General features: G+C 46.7%; 1 protein-coding gene across 1 annotated transcript in view; it reads left to right on the top strand.

The window, feature by feature from the left end:
- Positions 1–3445: 3445 nt before the first annotated feature.
- HACL2 (2-hydroxyacyl-CoA lyase 2) overlaps positions 3446–19719 on the top strand; it is a 53428-nt gene continuing 37154 nt past the window's right edge. The window contains exon 1 of the mRNA XM_074979460.1: positions 3446–3599. The gene's annotated coding sequence lies outside the window, so the exon portion shown is untranslated. The remainder of the gene's footprint in view (positions 3600–19719) is intronic.

Here is a 19719-nt window from a genome sequence, read left to right as displayed (position 1 = left end):
AGGGGGGCAGATAAAATCAATTTGTAATCAGTGCCAAGGATACAGTAGATGTGGTTCCCTAAATGTGGCAGGGAGATAGATAGAATGCATATCTCTATCTTGGCAGCAGACTACCTTGCCACAGAGTACATGAACTGCAAGGGGTATTTCTCCATGGTGTTGCAAGTGTTTCTGGATCACAAGAGCCGTTTCACCAACATCAGCTTGGGATGGTCAGGAAAGGTGCATGACACAAGCATCTTTAGGAACTCTGGTTTGTTCTGATACCTGCAAAATGCAACTTTCTTTCCAGACCAGAAAAATCACCATTGGAAATGTGGAGAGGCTAATAGTGATCCTGAGAGATCTAGCTTATGCTTTGCTCTGTTGGCTCATGAAGACAAACACTTCAGGAGGATATCAGATTCAACCCCTGCTCAAAGCAGAACAAAGCCCAACAAAATCATGCTAGTCAGGGCTTTGTCAAGCCAGGACTTAAAAACTTCTAGAGATAGAGATTCCACCACCTCTCTAGGTAATGCAGTTTAGTGTTTCACCACCCTCCTGATGAAATAGTTTTCCCTAATATTCAACCTAGACTTCTCCCTTGTAAGTGAGACCATTGCTCCTCATTCTGTCATGTTACCACTGAAAACAGTCTCTCTCTGTCCTCTTTGTAATCCTCTTCCAGCTAGTTGAAGGCTGCTATCCACTCCTCCTCACTCTTCACAGCTGTAGACTAAATAAGCCTAAATCCTACACCTCTCTTCATAAGTCATGTGCGCCAACCCCTCATAAATTTTGTTGCCCTCTGCTGGACTCCTTCCACTGAGTCCACATCCTTTTTGTAATAGGGGCCCCAAAAGAGGATGCAGTATTCCAGATGTGGCCTCACCAGTGTCCAATAAAGGATAACAATCACTTCCCTAGATCTGCTGGCAATGCTACTACTAAAGCAGTCAAATACTTTAGCTTCCTTGACTACACGGGCACACTGTTGACTCATGTCCAGCTTCTCATTCACTGTAATGCCCAGGGTCTCTTCTGCAGAACTGCTGGTTAGCTTCCCCAACCTGTAGCAGTGTTTGGAATTCTTATGCCCCAAGTGCAGGACTCTGTACTCGTCCTTGTTGAACCTCATCAGATTTCTTTTGGCCCAATCCTCTATTTGTCTATATCACTCTGAACCCTGTCCCTGTCCTCCAACTTATCTACCTCTCCCCCTAGCTTAGTGTCATCTGTGAAGTTGCTGAGGGTGCAATCCACCCCTTCATCCGAGTCATTAATGAAGATGTTGAAAAAAACTGGCTGCAGAAGTGACCCTTGGGAGACTCTGCTCTATACTGGACTGTTTGGGGGCAGTGGTTGGGTTCCCCCTTAGACTCCCATGCAGCTGCTCATAGAAGTGGCATGTTTGTGGCAATGACCCAGAACATCCATTTGCTCCCTTTGATTTCTAATATGCCTGTCTGAGCTCCTTCATTTTCACATGATACTGCTGGGAGTCGCTAGTATGCCGTTTTCCTGCCAGTCTCTGTGAGATCTTGACATAGATGTCTGCATTTCTTTTGTTGTTTCACAGTTCTGCCAGCACAGATTCATCCCCTGCCCCCTAGCAATAAGGTTCTGAGGCTCCTGCACACTCCATGCCCACTTGTAACCCTGGGAATTCTTGACCAGATGCGCTGCTGAGGTGTGCTGCCTTATTCACTTGCCACACTGGCCAAACAAGAAATGAAATTTAAACTTTCCTGCACACCTGGAGAGTAGCGGAGCTGAAAGTGGGGGCCAGAGTGGGCACTCTGTGACACCAGTTCAAGAACGTCAAATTTCACGATGCTGTCTGCACTATCCTAAAGTCAACCACAGCATTACTCATGAAAAGCAGGAGCACAAAAGTCAACCTTAGGAGCCCTCAAAGTGGGAAGAACGTACCCTAATCTCCTAGCATAGACCAGGCGTAAGGCACTGCCAAGGGTTACTAGACAAAGACAGGATGTAGCTTCTACATTTTTGGGGGTGGGAGGTGTATGTTTGTGTGCCTCATGTGAAAGGTGTGTATAGATGATAAGTGCACATGTCATTTTTGGGTTAGTGCCAGTCACCAACTTGATTGGTTTGACAGCAGACACTGGTGCAAGGGACAAAGGTGCTGACCAAGATGAGCCTTATTGGCATTTCTACATGAATAGGCCATGAAGCTAGGACAATTCTGGGGCAGAGGCTCGGGGGGAGAGTGGGGCCATCTATGAAACCAGGAGTTGTAAAGCTCATCACTGAATAAATTGTTTTGTTAGTCTACATTTCTGCTGCTTTGTTTTGGTGGAGTACAGACTAATACGGCTACTTCTGTTACTAGTGAACTTCTGTCTGCTTAGTACTGCTTGCAAGGGCTCCTAACAAGGCTGCTATGCGTGCCACGTGGATAGCATTTTATCACTGGCTCCGGTGCCAGGTGCAAGACCTCCAGAACATAGAACAGTGGCAAAGAGAGGGGACACCTAGACACCAACCTCACTGCAAGAGTATCAGCTGCCAGGCAAGGTGAACGCAATCAGTGACCATAGGGCAGCACCCACGGAGCAGAGGTACCCTATCATTAGTTCTGTTTCCAGGGCTGTGAAACATGGCAAGAGAGCATGAATCAAGAAGTTGCCAGCTAAGTTTCTAATAAACTGTATTGGGGTAGCTGTGTTAGTCTGCAGCTGCAAAAACAATTAGAAGTCCTGTGGCACCCTATAGACTAACACATATTTTGGAGCATGAGCATCAGTGGCAAAGACCCACTTCCTTAGATGCATAATAAACTGTGTGACTGCATTGCTATGCAGGCACTCAGGGAACCCAGTCACAACCCATTTTGCAGTTGAGGTAGAGGTACAGCCCGAGCCAGGGGACAGGCCCCTCTCCCCACAGCCAGTTGCTACCACAGCTGGGGAACATGCAACCCAGTCCAGCCCCTCACCCACTGAAGCTGGGTAGAGGTATCTATCCCCCCCGCCCCCCCGCCACTCCTCTGCTCAGGTTCTGCTGAGGGAAGACACAGGGGGGCAGTGGTCCACTGGCCACAATCGCATGGCAGCCTGCATCCAAAACCCCTCGTCCCCACCCCCACCCCAGCGCCTGCACACCCAGCTGCATCCTTCCCCCCACAACCACACTCGGGATCCTCAGCCCCACACCTGCCAGGTGAATTTTGTTGTGGGTCGCACATCGTCACCTCCATGACGGCACCTGGGAGGGGACCATCGCCAGGCTGCAGGTCCCGTCCCGTCCGTAGGCTCCTTCTAGGACCGCGCCTGCAGGGCACGGGGGGAAGGAAGAGCGACTAGTTACCGACCCCAGCGCCGGGAGGGGGGCACCCGCTCACTGAGACCGTTGATAAGGTCACGCGGCGGGGGGGGGGCGGGGCACTGACTCCGCCCGCCCGTCATCACGATTGTGTGCAGGCCGCGCCCACGCAAAGCAGCCACGTGACCGAGAACGTCCCCGCTCCCGCCCCGACGCAACTGGGCCTGAGCCCCGATCCAGAAGCGAGGTTCACGTGCCGCGACGCGGTCCTGGGCCGCAGAGCTGCAGCCGAGATCCTCCCCTTCCTCCTTCCCCTGGTCGCGAGCCAGGTACGTGCAGCCGCCGGGGGGCGCGGCGGGCGGCATCGCGGCTCGGGCCAAGCCAGGCCAACGCTGCGGAGTCCTTGGGGCCGACCCAGCCTGAGGCAGAGAGGGGCTCGGAGCGGGACATTCTCGGCTAGAGCAGAGACCCCGACCCCAAAGCGTGGGGAGCAGCACCAGTCGCCCCTGTGTGGGCTAACCGCCTTGGGCGTTGGAGAGAGGGCTGTCGTGGCCCTCGCCCCCCAGCTCTGCTCTGGTTTTGGCTTCAGCCTCCTACCCCCATTCCCAGGTTTGGTGCAGCTCTGCCCAATCTGGGGCTGAGGCTGGGGGAAGAAGAGGAACAGAACTCCACCTGGCTGTCGGCCTGACTGCTGATTCCCCCCACTGCAACCCAGCTGTGGCTCTGCTCCTGCCCCTGGTTTGTGCCTTTGCTTCTGTCTTTGCCTTTTCCCCCTTCCTCCCACACAAAAACTCTGGGAGTCTGGATAGTGATAAGCAGGGTATGACCCGCGAAAGTTTGGGGTCTGTTAACCTAGAGCCTACATTTAGGGTATAGGGCAGCACTGCAGAGTGGGATCATATGGGAGGGGTCACATTAAAGTTTGTTACAAGGAAGAGAGAGAGGTTTTTGTACTATTTTCAGAAGTGGTCTTTTCCCCTTCTCCACAGGGCTGAAGCATGTGGGAAGTGTAAGTGTTCCTCTGGCTATGAGCTGGTGGCTGAGCATATTGGTGACAGTGCTTGGGACAGGGTGAAAGGGGGGGATTTTGCAAAGATGTTTAGATGCTGCATTACATCACAGCTTCTTAAGGGAGGAAGCAGGTGCTGTTATTGACAGAGAAGCAGTAAGCATCAGGCCTGAAAAGGGTGCCACTTTCACAGAGAGCATGCGGTGCCCATATATATGAATTTGCATCATCTGTCAATTCCTTGCTTCAGCTTCCTGTCAGTTCAATACAATACCTTTGCCTTATCAAGTCCCATCATTTCTCACCATCACCCCAGCTGGCATCCCTTTGAGTTTCCCTCACATTTCTCTTAAAGTTCTCCCCAGACCCCTTCGTCCTCCTACTTCCCCCTTGTGCCGAGTCAGGCTCCACTAGCCTTCCATTGCTATCTCTCCTGGTCTGTCCCATGGAGTTTCCCCAAAACCCTCTGCCCTCTATCATCCCTACTTAAAGAGAAGAAAGCAGTCCAGTAGCACTTTAAAGAGTAACAAAATACTTTATTAGGTCGTGAGCTTTCGTGGGACAGACCCACTTCTTCAGACCGTAGCCATACCAGAACAGACTCAATAATATCTGTCCCACGAAAGCTCACGACCTAATAAATTATTTTGTTACTCTTTAAAGTGCTATTGGACTGCTTTTTTGTTTTGATAGTATATAGACTAGCACTGCTATCTCTCTGTTACTACTTAAGGAGGTATTTTTATTTCTGCGTGGCGGTGTTTCATCTGCTACTGTTGCCAGTCACAAATGAGTCCAATAACGGAAAGAGATGAGGACCTATGAGTCCATGTGTTTTCAGTTGTCTGCTGTGAGCTGTTGGTAGCCATACATGCATTCATTGTCAGTTTATATGGGTTCATCACACAGCAATGGGAGAGAGAAGAACTTTATAGGAAAATGTGAATGTAAATCCATTGTAATTGGCAGTGGAAACACAGGGATAGGTTAGGGGTAGGACTTGATACAGGTCTAATACTATCCAGTGATTGGGAAATTGAAACTAGACAAATTTATAATGGGAATAAGGGGTTAATTTCTGATTGAGCAAGTAATTAACATTTTGGAACAATTTAGCAAGTGTTGTGGAAGGTTCTCTATTACTGGAAGTTTTTTTTTAAATCAAGATTGGATGATTTTTCCAAAAAGGTCTGCTTTGGGAAGTATTTTGGAGAAATTGAATGACCTGTGCTATGAGAGGTCACAAATAAGAAAATGTGATTGTAAATCTATTGTAATCGGATGATCACAAAGTCACCTCCGGCCTTGAAATGAGTAAATGTATGAAAAGAATATGTCAGCAGCCTGGGATTCAACACACCTCTCTGCCCTTGCTCAGAGATGAGTACTATTTCTTTCCATTTTGAGATGCTAATGAAAAGTGCTGATGGGCATGCAGTGATAGTGCACTCAATAATATGTCAGCATAATATGAAATGAGGTAATCCCCATGGGGCTGAATCCAGCTGTTCCCTAGGCATTACAGTGCCTAATCCGTAGCACCCTGCCACCTCATGGTATTCAGTCCCAAAGTAGGTGGTCATGATCTCCATACGCTGTGTGAGGAGAATTCCATGCCTAAGGACGGGTAAATTTTGAGGAGTAAAGAGACTTCAAAGCTGCCCAGGCACTTCAAAGTTACGGTGGGTTAGCTGCAGCTACATGTGAGCCATCACTTCGAAGTTTAACAGTTCAGAGTTGCCATGGGGGAGAATTAGCTTAAAGAAGTCACAGCACTTCATTAATAATCTCCCAAAGCCCTACTCACCATCCTACTTTCGAAGTAGGGAGGTAGTATAGACACAGTCTTCGTTTTTGTAGCCTTTGGTGGTAATTGTGCAAACCTGCTGAAGCCAAACATGTTGGACAGGTGTCAGTGAAGGCTGAATTTGGCCTGCCCCACCAAATGGTACATGAGAAGGAAAAAACCCAGTTTGAGTCTCCAGCCTCTGGAGCCAACAAGTCAGAAAACAACCTTTTTACTTGCAAGGTGAGCAAGCTTGCTTTGGAGTTACTGAGAGATGATGGGCAAAGTGCTATGTTTAGAGATTAGAGATGGGACTTTGTATTTACACAGTTAGGTTGATGAATTCAGGGATTGCCAAGGTTCCTGTAGCACCCATAACTCAGCAGAAAGAGCAATAAGAGAAACTTGATGTTTGTTATTGTTTGTTCATTTTGTATTAGCATGGCACCTAGGAGGCCCAGTTTAACCAGAATGCAAGGACTAGCAAGCTCCATAAGCAACTGATCTGGAGGCTTTGTGCAGGGAGGTACAAGGTATACTCTGCATTCAGAGTGTCATGGATTCACGTCTTCTCTGCAAATGTTAGCTTTTTTTTGACTGTCTCTGCATATTGAGTGAACAGTGTTTCAGATTAACAGTTATCAAAGGAATAAATAAGACAGAAGATGCATTATAATTCCTCTACATAAATCTATAGTATATCCAGACCTTTAATACTGAGTGCAGTTCTAGACTTCCTGTCTCAAAATAAATATGTCCTGGAAAGGGCTGCAAAATATAGGTATGGAACAGTTTCTATCTAAGGAGAGATTAAAAGGACAGGAACGTTTCAGCTTAGAAAAGAGACATCTAATAGGGAGTATGATTTTAAAAAAAAAAAATCTATAAAATTCTGACTGGCATGAAGAAAGTGAGTAAGGAACTGCTCACATAATGTGAGAACAAGAGGCCACCCAATGGAATTAGTAGGCATCAAGTTTAAAAGAAACAAAAGGCAGTACTCCGTACAAAATGCACAATCAGCCTGTGGAACTCAGAAAAACTAGATCAGTTCCTGGAGGATGATCCATCAATGGGTAGTAGTCAGGGATGCAACCCTGTGCTCTGAGAGTCCCTAGCCTCTGTTTGTCAGAAGCTGGGAGTAGATGACAGGAAATGGCTCACTTGATTATTGCTGTTCACTTTATTCCCAGCACTCCTGTTTTACGCCACAAGTTCTCTCAAATGCCAATATTCTTCTCTTCAAATCTTTTGTGATCACCCATGTCTCACATTCATATAACATGCTGCTGAATACACATTTCCAAGATGCTAAACTTCGCTCGTGGGCTGATCACTTTGCTTTTCTTATCCATCACCCTCAAACGCGCTGTTGCTTTTATCAGAGGTAGCCATGTTAATCTGTATCTTCAAGAACAGCGAGAAGTCTTGTGGCACTTTATAGACTAACAGGCATTTTGGAGCATAAGCTTTTGTGGGCAAAGACGCACTTCATCAGATGCATAAGTGGGGGCAGGGGATTCAGGGGAGTATTTAAAGAGTGGGGTCCCAGTAAAAGGGAGGGCCAGAGCTGACAAGGTTTGTTCCGTCATAGTGGAAATGGCCTATTATCAGTAGTATACATCAAGAGAGGAGAAAAAAAGCAAGTCAGATCAGTCAGGGGAAATGTGACCCAGGAAAGTTTATGCTCCAAAATGTTAGTCTATAAGGTGCCACAGGACTTCTTGTTGCTATTGCTATTATTATTCTAGTCGCTATTTCCTTCTTACAGTCATCTTATGTTCTGTTGCTCCAAAGATTCATGAACATCTCTACATTCCCTAGTTCAATCTCATCTTCACGGATCTTCCTTCCTATTTCCTTATCTCCAAATACCATTGTTTTTGTTTTATCAACATTCATAGTCAGTCTGTACCCCTTCCCTTGCTTGTTTAGCACCTGCACCGTTTTGTTATCTTCTCATCATCTTCTTCAATGATAACTATATCATCCGCGAACCTCAAGCTGCTAATTAGTATCCCATGCACTGATATCGCTTCTACCTCTTCCTTGATTTTTGTCCATTGCTCCCTCTAGATGTGTGGTGAAGATGCTTGGCAATATTGGATCTCCTTGTCTCGTACCTCTACTTGTTCTAAACCAACTTCCCAACTCTCTGCATGTTCTCACCACTGCCTCCATGCTGTCACTGATGTCCTTCAAAAACTGTATCAGTCTGCTATCCGCTCCGTACAACTCCAATAGCACCCACGTCACTTTCTGATCTAGACTTGTCAAATGCCTTCTGAAAATCGACAAAACAAGTGTAGATGTTCTTCTATCTGCGATCTTAGTCTCTCCATCAGTATCATCATCAGCACCTTGCCTAGGTGACTCGTTAGGGCAATCGTTCTATAGTTTTTGCACGCCAATGTATTTTTTCTTGTGTACTGTCACTAGCACAGATCTTGTCCATTCCTTAAGTGCCTTCCCTTCTTTCCATGCTATATTCCATAGTTGGTGTATTTTCTGAATCGTATTTTCTCCACTATATTTGATTATCTCTCCCTTGATCTTATTGTTTCCAGGGCTCTTGTTTTTATTTAGTAGTTTCGCTGCTCTTCCTACTTCCTCCTTCGAAATATCAGTCTTGCTCTCCATGCTTAATGGAGCTCTCTCTTTCAGTTCTTCAATGAATCTCAGACACTCATGTCCAACTGTGCTTTGTATAGATACTGCACCAATCATCTCCTTGTTCATGAGCACCTCTTCATTCTCTTTGGTAGCCAGCTGCTTTGGCTACCACTTCCTATTAATATTCCTAACCATTTTATACACCTCTCTGGTCTTACGTTCTCTGTAAGACGTTTCTATTTTCACATTGCTCTTCTAACCATTTTGCCTTATCCTTTCTGGCCCTTTTCCTTACCTCGTTGCATTTCAACCTGCATTTCTGGTCTGCCATCTTGGAAACATCCCTTCTGATCTTCAGCGTTCTCTTCTCTTGGACCAACTTCAGTGCCTCCTGTGTAATCTGCTTCTTATTGATCTTTTCTTCTGGAACAGTCTGCTCAATTGCTTCTTCTATTGCTGTGGCTATCCCTTTGACTCTCTTATCTAGGTCTTTCTCTGGGGCTGCATTCCTAATCTTCTCTTTGAGTGCTGCTTTGTACACATTCCCTATTTCTTCCTCACCTTGCCTCACGTCTCTTCTTTTCTTAAACTGTGTCTTACACTTGAGTTTCATCTTGATGTTTGCAACCACTAGACTGTGGTCCTAGTCTATATCCGCTCCTTGGTAAGTTCACCACTGCTGTACTGACCTTACCCATCTTCTTATCAAGATCATATCCTTCCACTTCCCATCATTTGATCTCCATGTCCACTTCCTACAGTCCTTTTGTTGGAATCTCGTGTTGCAGATCACCATCTCATGCACCGTAGCAAACTCTAGTAGTTTCTAGCCTCGTTCATTTGTTTCTCCATATCCAACCCTTCCCATGACTGTCTCTCCCAACTTTCGTTATCTGTTCCGACCTTCTAATTCCAGTCTCCGCCAGTGGTCAACACATCCATCATCAGTATGTCCTCCAGCGTCTTTGTCGAGTCTTTATAGAATAGTTCAGTTTCTTCCTCTGTACTGTCTGATGTGGGTGCATACACCTGAATGTAGAGATTTTGAATGGTTTTTGCTTCGAATCTTACCACCATCATTCTTGCACTCACTGGTTTGTAGTCTCTCAATGCTGCTTTAGTTCTTTTTCTAAGAAAGAAACCAACTCCTGCCTCATGCTTCATTTAGTCCCCTGACCAAATTACTTCTCAAAAAAAGAGTGCCAAATTAACAGAAATCTTTCTTCTATAACTGAATTACTGATTAAAACTGTAGCTGTAACTGAATTATCAAATATTTTATAAAAAGCAGCAGGTGTGTGGTGTCTCAGCTGGCCCTCCACTCACTTTTCCCCCTTGAGTACATCTGATCCCTGAAAATAATATAGGCACAATGCAAAGGTAGAAGAAAGAGTATACAGTAAACGTTTTGATAGCGTATAGGCTAGCACGGGTCCCTCTCTGTTACTATTCAACATGCAACACACTACATTTAGCCGTTTGGAATGGAGATCCATCAACTACATGAAAAATCTCGCCGAGATCCAGACAGACATCATCTTTCTCTCCAAATGCGAGAAAGTGGACATTGTACCCAAGGGACTGACAGTGAAAAACCCATTACAATGAACTTACTACACTAACTACAGCGAGCATCTATGCAACATGCTCTTTAAGAAACTGAGGAACCACTTGATCAAAATACTTTACGATAAACAAAAGATGATAAAAAAATGAACTCTCTGAACTTGAAATTATAATCAACAAATGGGCATCCATGCCAGACCCCACAGTACGAGGCTTTACCAGTGCCAGACAAGAAATTTATAAAACACACTTCCACTTTCTACAAAAAAGAAAAGAGAATACATTTTCTACATTACTTCATTCCTCAGGATACTTCAACCACAATAACAGCTCAACTAATGATATTGTTAAACTTTCAAGCTACCAACTAAGCCCAGCAGAGGAGTCTCTCTTATCCCGGGGTCTTTCCTTCTGCCCTACTTCCTCCACGAACTCAATACAATTCTGTGGTGACCTTGAAGCCTTCTTTCACCGCCTCCGTCTCAAGGAATTTTTCCAGCACACCTATGAACAACAGTCTGACTCTCTCGACGCCCCCCCCGCTCCCCAACAACAAAAGAAGAAGAACTCTATGTGGACTCCCCCGAGGGTCATAGTGAAAGTCTGGATTTCTACATACAATGCTTCCGCAACCATGCTCAGGCTGGCATTATACACAAACAATGCCAAATGAGACACAGTCTCAACTATGCTGAATGCCATGCTGTCCAGAGTCTCAAAAATAACCCAGACATCATAATCAAACCAGCTGACAAAGGGGGTGCTGTTGTCATCCTGAATAAGTCAGACTATGAACAGGAGGCAGCCAGACAACTCCCCAATAACACATTTTCTACAGACCTCTCTCCGCTGATTCCAAAGGAAATTACAACAGTTACTTAAGGAACTCCCTGCTGCTACTCAGGACCTCATTCACTCAGACACGCAATCTGAGCCGCAGCCTGGATTATTCTATTTACTTCCCAAAATCCACAAACCTGGAAACCCTGGACGCCCTATCATTTCGAGTATTGGCACCCTTACCACTGGACTGTTCAGTTACGTGGACTCCCTCCTCAAACCCTATGCCACCAATGCTCCCGCTATATCCGAGACACCACCGACTTCCTGAGGAAATTACAAAACATTGGAAAAGTTCCTGATAATGCCATCCTTGCCACAATGGATGTAGAGGCTCTGTACACTAGTAGTAGTAGTAGTAGGCGGCATCTTTCAGTCTACGTAGACTATGGATCGCGCCCTTCGTAGTTCCATTTGGAATCATCATTTGCAGTGTCGACTGTGACTGTGAAGGCCCACACGAGAGTGACAGTCCTTGCTGCATCTGTTGCATGTGTAATGGGTGTCTGGCAGGTCCTTACTGTGCTTTCTGTGGGCTCGCTTATCCTCTGCTAGCTGTCTGATCCTCACCTCGCCCTTCTGAAGGCCCTTGTGTAGTGCCTGCCTCCATCTGCTGCGATCGTCTGCCAGCTCCTCCCAGCTGTCCGGCTCGATGTCTGCCTCCCTGAGGTCCCTCTTGCAAACATCTTTGTAGCGCAGTTGGGGGCGTCCGGGAGGTCTTTTGCCAGGGGCTAGCTCACCATACAGGTTGTCTTTTGGGATCCTTCCACCATTCATCCTGTGGACATGGCCAAGCCAGCAGAGCTACTGCTGCCTGAGGAGGGTGTGCATGGTTGGGATTCCAGCTTGCTCAAGGACAGTGGTGTTGGACACTCTGTCCTTCCATGATATTCCAAGGATGCGCCTGAGGCAGCTCAAGTGGAAGACGTTCAGCCTCTTTTCCTGGCGGGCGTACAGGGTCCAAGACTCACTGCCATGAAGGATGCAGGCTCTGTAGACTTGCATTTTGGTGTGGGTGTACAACTTGATGTTATTCCACACTCTCTTGCTGAGTCTGGACAGAGTTGTGGCTGCTTTTCCGATCCTACTATTTAGCTCAGTCTCCAATGACAGGGTGTCAGTGATGGTGGACCCGAGGTAAACGAACTCATGGACGACCTCTAATGTATTGTTGTCTGTGCTGATTGATGGAGGTTGCGCAACATCCTGACCAAGTATGTTTGTCTTCTTTAGGCTGATGGAAAGCCCGAAGTCCTTGCACGCTTTGGAGAACTGATCCAGCAGCTTCTGAAGCTGGTCTCCTGTGTGTGACACTACAGCAGCATCATCTGCGAACAGCATATCTCTGACGAGGACTTCCTGCACCTTGGATTTAGCTTTCAGCCTTGCCAGATTAAACAGTTTCCTGTCAGATCTTGTGTGCAACAATATGCCCTCTGTTGAAGATCCAAAGGCGTGCTTCAGGAGGAGTGTGAAGAAGATCCCGAACAATGTCGGAGCAAGGATGCATCCTTGTTTGATGCCACTCCTGATGCTGAAAACATCTGATAATGTGCCATCATATTGAATTGTTCCTCTCATGTCTTCATGGAAAGACTGAATCGTCTTGAGAGGCTGTCCACCACAGTTAATCTTGTGGAGCAGTTTGAACAGTCCATCCCTGCTGACCAAGTCGAAGGCCTTGGTCAGGTCGATGAAGGCAATATAGAGAGGCTTCCTCTGCTCCCTGCATTTCTCCTGCGGCTGCCTCAGAGAGAAGACCATGTCAATGGTAGATCTCTCTGCATGGAATCCACACTGTGATTCAGGATACACCCTCTCAGCAATCTTCTGGAGTCTGCCGAGGATGATGCAAGTGAACAGTTTACCAGTGATGCTTAGGAGGGAGATTCCACAGTAATTGTTGCAGTCTCTTCTGTCTCCTTTGTTCTTATACAAGGTTACGATGTTAGCATCGCGCATATCCTGTGGAACCTCTTCCTCTATCCAGCACAGGCACAGTAGCTCATGTAGGGGTTCCAGGAGGGTGTCTGTGGCACATTTGATTACCTCTGGTGGTAAACCATCCTGGCTTGGGGCCTTTCCTACTGCAATGCTGTCGATGGCTTTCCACAGTTGGTTCCTGATCCAGTTCGTCCATTACTGGTAGGAGCTCGACAGCATTGAGGGCTGTATCAACCACCGTGTTCTTGCATGAGTACAGCTCGGAGTAGTGCTCGACCCAGCACTCCATCTGTTTGGCTTTGTCAGTGATGACTTCACCAGATTTGGATTTCAGAGGTCCACATAAAGACTGATTACAAGCAATCAGGAATACCATCCCTGATGCCATCACAGCCACTCTGGTATCTGACCTCTGTAACTTTGTTCTCACACACAATTATTTCCGATTTGGGGACAATTTATACCTCTAGATTAGTGGAACTGCTATGGGCACCCGCAGGCCCCACAATATGCTAATATATTTATGGCTGACCTGGAACAACGATTCCTCAGCTCTCGTCCCCTATTATCCCTCCTCTACTGAAGATACATTGATGACATCTTTATGATTTGGACCCATGGTATAGAGACTCTAGAAGAATTCCACAGAGACTTTAACAATCTACACCCCACCATCAACTTATGCCTCGATTACAACACGCAAGAGATACATTTCCTGGACACTACAGTACTAATCAAGGATGGCCTGATCTGTACCACGCTGTACTGAAAACCTACTGATCGCTATACTTACCTACACCCTTCTAGCTTCCATCCTGCACACGTAACTAGATCCATTGTTTACAGTCAAGCTCTTAGATGCAATCGCATTTGCTCTGCTCCAACTGACATAGACCAAAAACTACAAGATCTTTACCAAATATTCATAAACCTGAATTACCCACCAGGAGAAGTAAAAAAACAAATCAACAGGGCCAGACGAATACCCAGAGACCAGCTACTCCAAGATTGGCCCAAAAAAGCCAAGAACAGAACACCACTGGTCATCACCTACAGCCCCCAACTCAGACCACTGCAACGAATTATTAAAGACCTACAACCTATCCTTAATCAGGATGCCACACTCCAGAAGGCCCTGGGTGACATGCGTGTTCTCCCCTACACACAACCTCCCAGCCTTATGAGGATCCTCACTAACAGCCACAGTCTATACCCCAGGAACACCAGTCCTGGAACCTTTCCTTACAACAAAGCCCACTGCCAGCTTTGTCCACATATCTTCTCTGGAAATACCATCACTGGACCCAACCAGGTTACTCTCAGAATCACGGGCACTTTCTCATGCTCCCCTGCTAACGTCATATATGCCATCATGTGCCAACAATGCCCAGGTGCTTTGTATATTGGACAGACTTCTAACTCCCTCAGACAAAGCATTAATGGGAATAAAACAGACATCAAAACACTCCAGATCCACAAACCAGTTGGCCAACATTTTAATGGAATGGGGCATTCTATTAATGACCTAAAGGTATGTGTGTTACTGAAAAAAACTTTTGCACCACTTTTCAAAGAGAAACAGCTGAGCTGGCTCTTTTATTCAAATTCGGCACATTAACACGTGGTTTAAACCAGGATGGGAACTTCCTGAATCACTATAGGGGCTCATCTGCATACTTGGCTTAATCCAATTCTTGACCTTCCCCCACCCCTCCACTCTCTGATTTGCTCACCTTGATCATTTTTTTTCTGATTTGTCCTCCTTGCTTACTGTTTTTGGTTCTCTGTGCCTTAAATATTGAGTCTGTTCTGGTCTGGCTATGGTCTGAAAAGTGGGTCTGTCCCACGAAAGCTCACCTAATAAAGTATTTTGCTAGTCTTTAAAGTGCTACTTGACTGCTTTTTGTTTTGAAAAAAAGTTTTTTGGTGAGGATTTTTTGGCTTTCCAGTTCATTGTGCGCACAACCTGTATAGTGTCTCTTCTCAGCTGGTCCTCCACCCACGCTTCCCTGTACTTAAGGGGTCCAAAGTTAGAAGAAAAATAATACAAGAAGCCAGGAAAAATATTTTTGGCTTCCCTCTTCACTACACAGACCGGGCCAACATGGGGGGATGGGGCTTGCCAAATTTCATTGCCATTGTGTGGGAATGGGGTGGCATTTGAGAGGCTGAATGGCCAGTTGACGTAGTCCCTGAAAATCTTTTTTGGTGTTTGGGGTGTGGGGTCCATGGTTCAAGGGCCACTTGAACTGTCCCCCACCCCCCCACTACAGGCAGCAGCCAGTCCCTGCAATTCATATCTGTTGGCAGAGACTCCCTGGGCAGTCCCTGAAAATCTTTCCTGCTCTTGGAGCCCTCATTTTGCGTAAGTCAGGATATGGTGCTGCCTCGTAGCATGGTTAGCACTGAATGGCAGGCATGTCTTTGCATTGGGTTAGGGGCCAGCCAAGTAATGTGGTTGGGTCCGGGAGAGACCCCAACTTGTGTGGCACCTGTAGGGTACAGAGAGCCTGCACAGATGTAAACAGCTGAGGAGTTTCTTGGCCTCTCATACAAACACAACACCCCTGCCCCAACAGCTTTGCTGCCATGTGTTGTGGCAAGGCAGTGACTGGTGCCAGGCAGTGAAGGGAAAAAAGTAGCAAATGCTCAGTTAGCAGAGGTAGAGACAGAACCACAAACTCCGTGTTGGGGCTATTTGTAATGGGTAGATGTGCTCACAGTGCTAATAGCAAAGAAAGAAAAACGCCTGTTATACAAACATGACCACACAGCCATGGAATTCCTGTTACCTAATTCCTGCGCACCTGAGCTGCGTCTACACGTGCACGCTACTTCGAAGTAGCGGCACTAACTTCGAAATAGCGCCCGTCACGTCTACACGCGTCGGGCGCTATTTCGAAGTTGAAATCGACGTTAGGCGGCGAGACGTCGAAGTCGCTAACCCCATGAGGGGATGGGAATAGCGCCCTACTTCGACGTTCAACATCGAAGTAGGGACGTGTAGACGATCCGCGTCCCGCAACATCGAAATAGCGGGGTCCTCCATGGCGGCCATCAGCTGGGGGGTTGAGAGATACTCTCTCTCCAGCCCTTGCGGGGCTCTGTGGTCACCGTGGGCAGCAGCCCTTAGCCCAGGGCTTCTGGCTGCTGCTGCTGCAGCTGGGGGTCCGTGCTGCATATACAGGGTCTGCAACTAGTTGTTGGCTCTGTGTATCTTGCACTGTTTAATGAAAGTGTGTCTGGGAGGGGCCCTTTAAGGGAGCGACTTGCTGTTGAGTCCGCCCCGTGACCCTGTCTGCAGCTGTGCCTGGCTCCCTTATTTCGATGTGTGCTACTTTGGCGTGTAGACGTTCCCTCGCTGTGCCTATTTCGATGTTGGGCTGAGCAACGTCGAAGTTGAACATCGACGTTGCCGGCCCTGGAGGACGTGTAGACGTTATTCATCGAAATAGCCTATTTCGATGTCGCAACATCGAAATAAGCTATTTCGAAGTTGGGTGCACGTGTAGACGTAGCCCTGGAGAGCAGTGGAGATGGAGTGGAGCACTGTGAGGCATTGTTGAGTACCTACAGGACACCTCTAGAGGCTAATAAAATCAATTTTAAAACATGGTGCTTTCATGCTAGACTTTTTGAACTTTTAAATTTGAACTTGACCCTACACCCAGCCAGTTTCAATGATGTTATGATATCGATATTAGTGCTCCCTAACCGTGACGATAGCTTGGTATTACAATGAGACTAACTTCCTTCAATTCGAATTTATCGCCTAGTGTAGACACAGCCTAAATCAACTGCTGAATGGGTTCCCACCAGAGCAAGAAGTTTAAAGTAAGTCAAAAGGAAAGTTTCTCCTGTTTGACCCTGTGCTGTGTAGATGCCACAGGTAGTCAACCTTGACTTTAGCTACATTCATGTAATATAATACATCAATCTTGTGCGTATCTTAGGTTCATAGTGTAAACATGCTGTCAGTCTTCTGTCATCCTCCAGAGACCCATGCTGAGTTCACGTTTTGCCTGCTGGAATTTCCCAGGGATAGGTGTCAGTTTTTCAGTTATTCTTGTCAGTTCATTGATATGTGAATTTCAGCCAAGCCTTAATGCCTTCTCCCAAGGTCTCAAACTCAGTTTATCTTAGGGCCAGTGTCAGTCCTCGGATCCTCCTAGTAGGCCAACAGGTGCCCGCTTCTGAGGGAGCAGGGGTCTCTGAGCATTTCCTGCCCCGACCCGCCCTGCCATGTGTCTCCTGGTCCCTCCTGGCTCATGTATCCCCTCCCCTGGGCATCCTCTAGCCCTGACTGCTACCCATCCCCAGGCAATTTAAAACCTGCTGCCACTACCAGCAGTAGAGCAGGACTGAAGAAACTTCCTGTTCTAGCTCCACAGCACTGCTGTCATGTCCCTGTAGCCCTGGGGAAGTGAAGAGTGTGCAGAGCCATCCCATCCATTGGTACAAGCTGTGAAGCTGTTAACCCATGTTGTGAAATTGACTAGAGATCAGTGATGACTCTCCTGATGATGGTGACTTTCTTTTTTTCCTGGAGAGTCCCAGCCGCAGGATTCAAATTAAGCCTAATCTAGAAACTTCAGTACCTGATGTCTCCTGCACTGCTGTCAACTGTGATTATTTGATATAGTGGATTATTCTTGGTGGTGGTGCGTAGTATTAGAGAATCCTAGCCTTCTTTTTCTGTTTTTTTTTTTTAAAAACACTTTAGATCTTAAGATTTGTAGAATAAGCTAGAAAACATGCTCTGAGTTCTGTAGGGATATACTATTGACCGCCTGGCCCGGACAGCGGTGGTAATTATGAAATGTTAAGGTAGATTAGGGAGGCATTCAAAATAAACTCAATAATAGTAGGGGATTTCAGTTATCCTGATATTGACTGGGTACATGGCACTTCTGCATGAGATTCAGAGGTAAAATTTCTTGATACCTTAAATGATTGCTTCTTGGAGCAACTAGTACAGGAACCCACAAGGGGAGAGGCCGTTCTTGATTTAGTTCTGAGTGGAATGCAGGATCACAGAATCTCAGGGCTGGAAGGGACCTCAGGAAGTCATGTAGTCCAGTCCCCTGCTTCAAGCAGGATCAACCCCCACGAAGTCATCCCAGCCAGGACCTTGTCCAGCCAGGACTTAACAACCTCAAGGGATGGAGAATCCACCACCTCTCTAGGCAACGCATTCCAGTGCTTCACCACCTGCCTGGTGAAGTAGTTTTTCCTAATAGCTAACCTACACCTTTCCCTCTTCAACTTCTGACCACTACTCCTTGTTCTGCCATCTGACACCACTGAGAACAGTTTCTCACCCTCCTCTTTAGAGCTCCCCTTCAGGAAGTTTGAAGGCTGCTATTACATCACCTCTAAGTCTTCTCTTCTGTAAACTTAAACAAGCCCAAATCTCTCAGCCTATCCTCATAGGTCTTGTGCTCCAGACCCTTAATCATTTTTGTTGCCCTTTGCTGAGCCTGCTCCAGCAAATCCACATCCTTTTTATACTGGGGGGCCCAAAACTGGACACAATATTCCAGATGTGGCCTCACCAGTGCCGAATAAAGAGGAATAACTGCTTCTCCAGATCTGCTCGAAATGCTCCTCCTAATGTACCCCAGTATGCTGTTAGACTTCTTGGCTACAAGGGCACACTGTTTACTCATATCCAGCTTTTCATCCACCATAACCCCTAGGTCCCTTTCTATCGTACTGCTGCCGAGCCAGTCAGTCCCCAGCCTGTAACAATATTTGGGATTCTTCTGCCCCAGGTGCAGGACTCCACACTTCTCCTTATTGAACCGCATCAGATTTCTTTTGGCTCAGTCTTCCAATTAATCCAGGTCCCTCTGGATTCTGTCTCTACCCTCCAACGTATCTACGTCTGCCCCTAGTTTTGTGTCATCTGCATACTTGCTGAGGGTGCAATCCAGTCCCTCATCCAGGTCATTAATAAAGATGTTGAATAAGACTGGCCCCAGAACCGAGCCTTGGGGCACTCTGCTTGAAACAGACCATCATCCGGATATTGAGCCATCGACCACTACCCATTGGGCCTGACCATCAAGCCAGCTTTCTATCCATTTTATAGTCTAAGGATCCAATCCATATTTCCTTAACTTATGGACAAGAATGTTGTGGGAGACTGTATAAAAAGCCTTGCTGAAGTCAAGGTATATCACATCCACTGACTTCCCCATGTCCACAGAGCGTGTTATTGCGTCATAGAAGCTAATCAGATTGGTCAGGCAGGACTTGCCCCTGTGAATCCATGTTGGCTACTTTTGATCACTTTCCCCTCTTCCAAGTGCTCCAAAACGGCTTCCTTGAGGATTCCCTCCATTATTTTCCCAGGGATTGAGGTAAGGCTGACGGGTCTATAGTTCCCTGGATTGTCCTTCTTTCCTTTTTTAAAGATGGGCACTACATTTGCCTTCTTCCAGTCATCTGGTATCTCCCCTGATCTCCAAGAGTCTTCAAGGATAATGGCCAAAGGTTCGGCAGTGGCCTCTGCCAATTCCCTCAGTACCCTGGGGTGCATTAAATCCAGACCCATGGACTTGTGCACATCTAGTTTTTCTAGATAGCTCAGAACTTGTTCCTTCCCCACAGATGGCTGACCTCCACCTTCCCATACTGCATCATCTAGGACCGTCATGTGGAAGTTGACTTTGTCCATGAAGAGTGA

The sequence above is a fragment of the Carettochelys insculpta genome, chromosome 29 (genome assembly GCF_033958435.1).
Source record: "Carettochelys insculpta isolate YL-2023 chromosome 29, ASM3395843v1, whole genome shotgun sequence".
In the NCBI taxonomy this organism is placed as follows: domain Eukaryota; kingdom Metazoa; phylum Chordata; order Testudines; family Carettochelyidae; genus Carettochelys; species Carettochelys insculpta.
The sequence above is the reverse complement of the archived record's forward strand: the minus strand, read 5'-3'. Positions and strand labels throughout refer to the sequence as shown.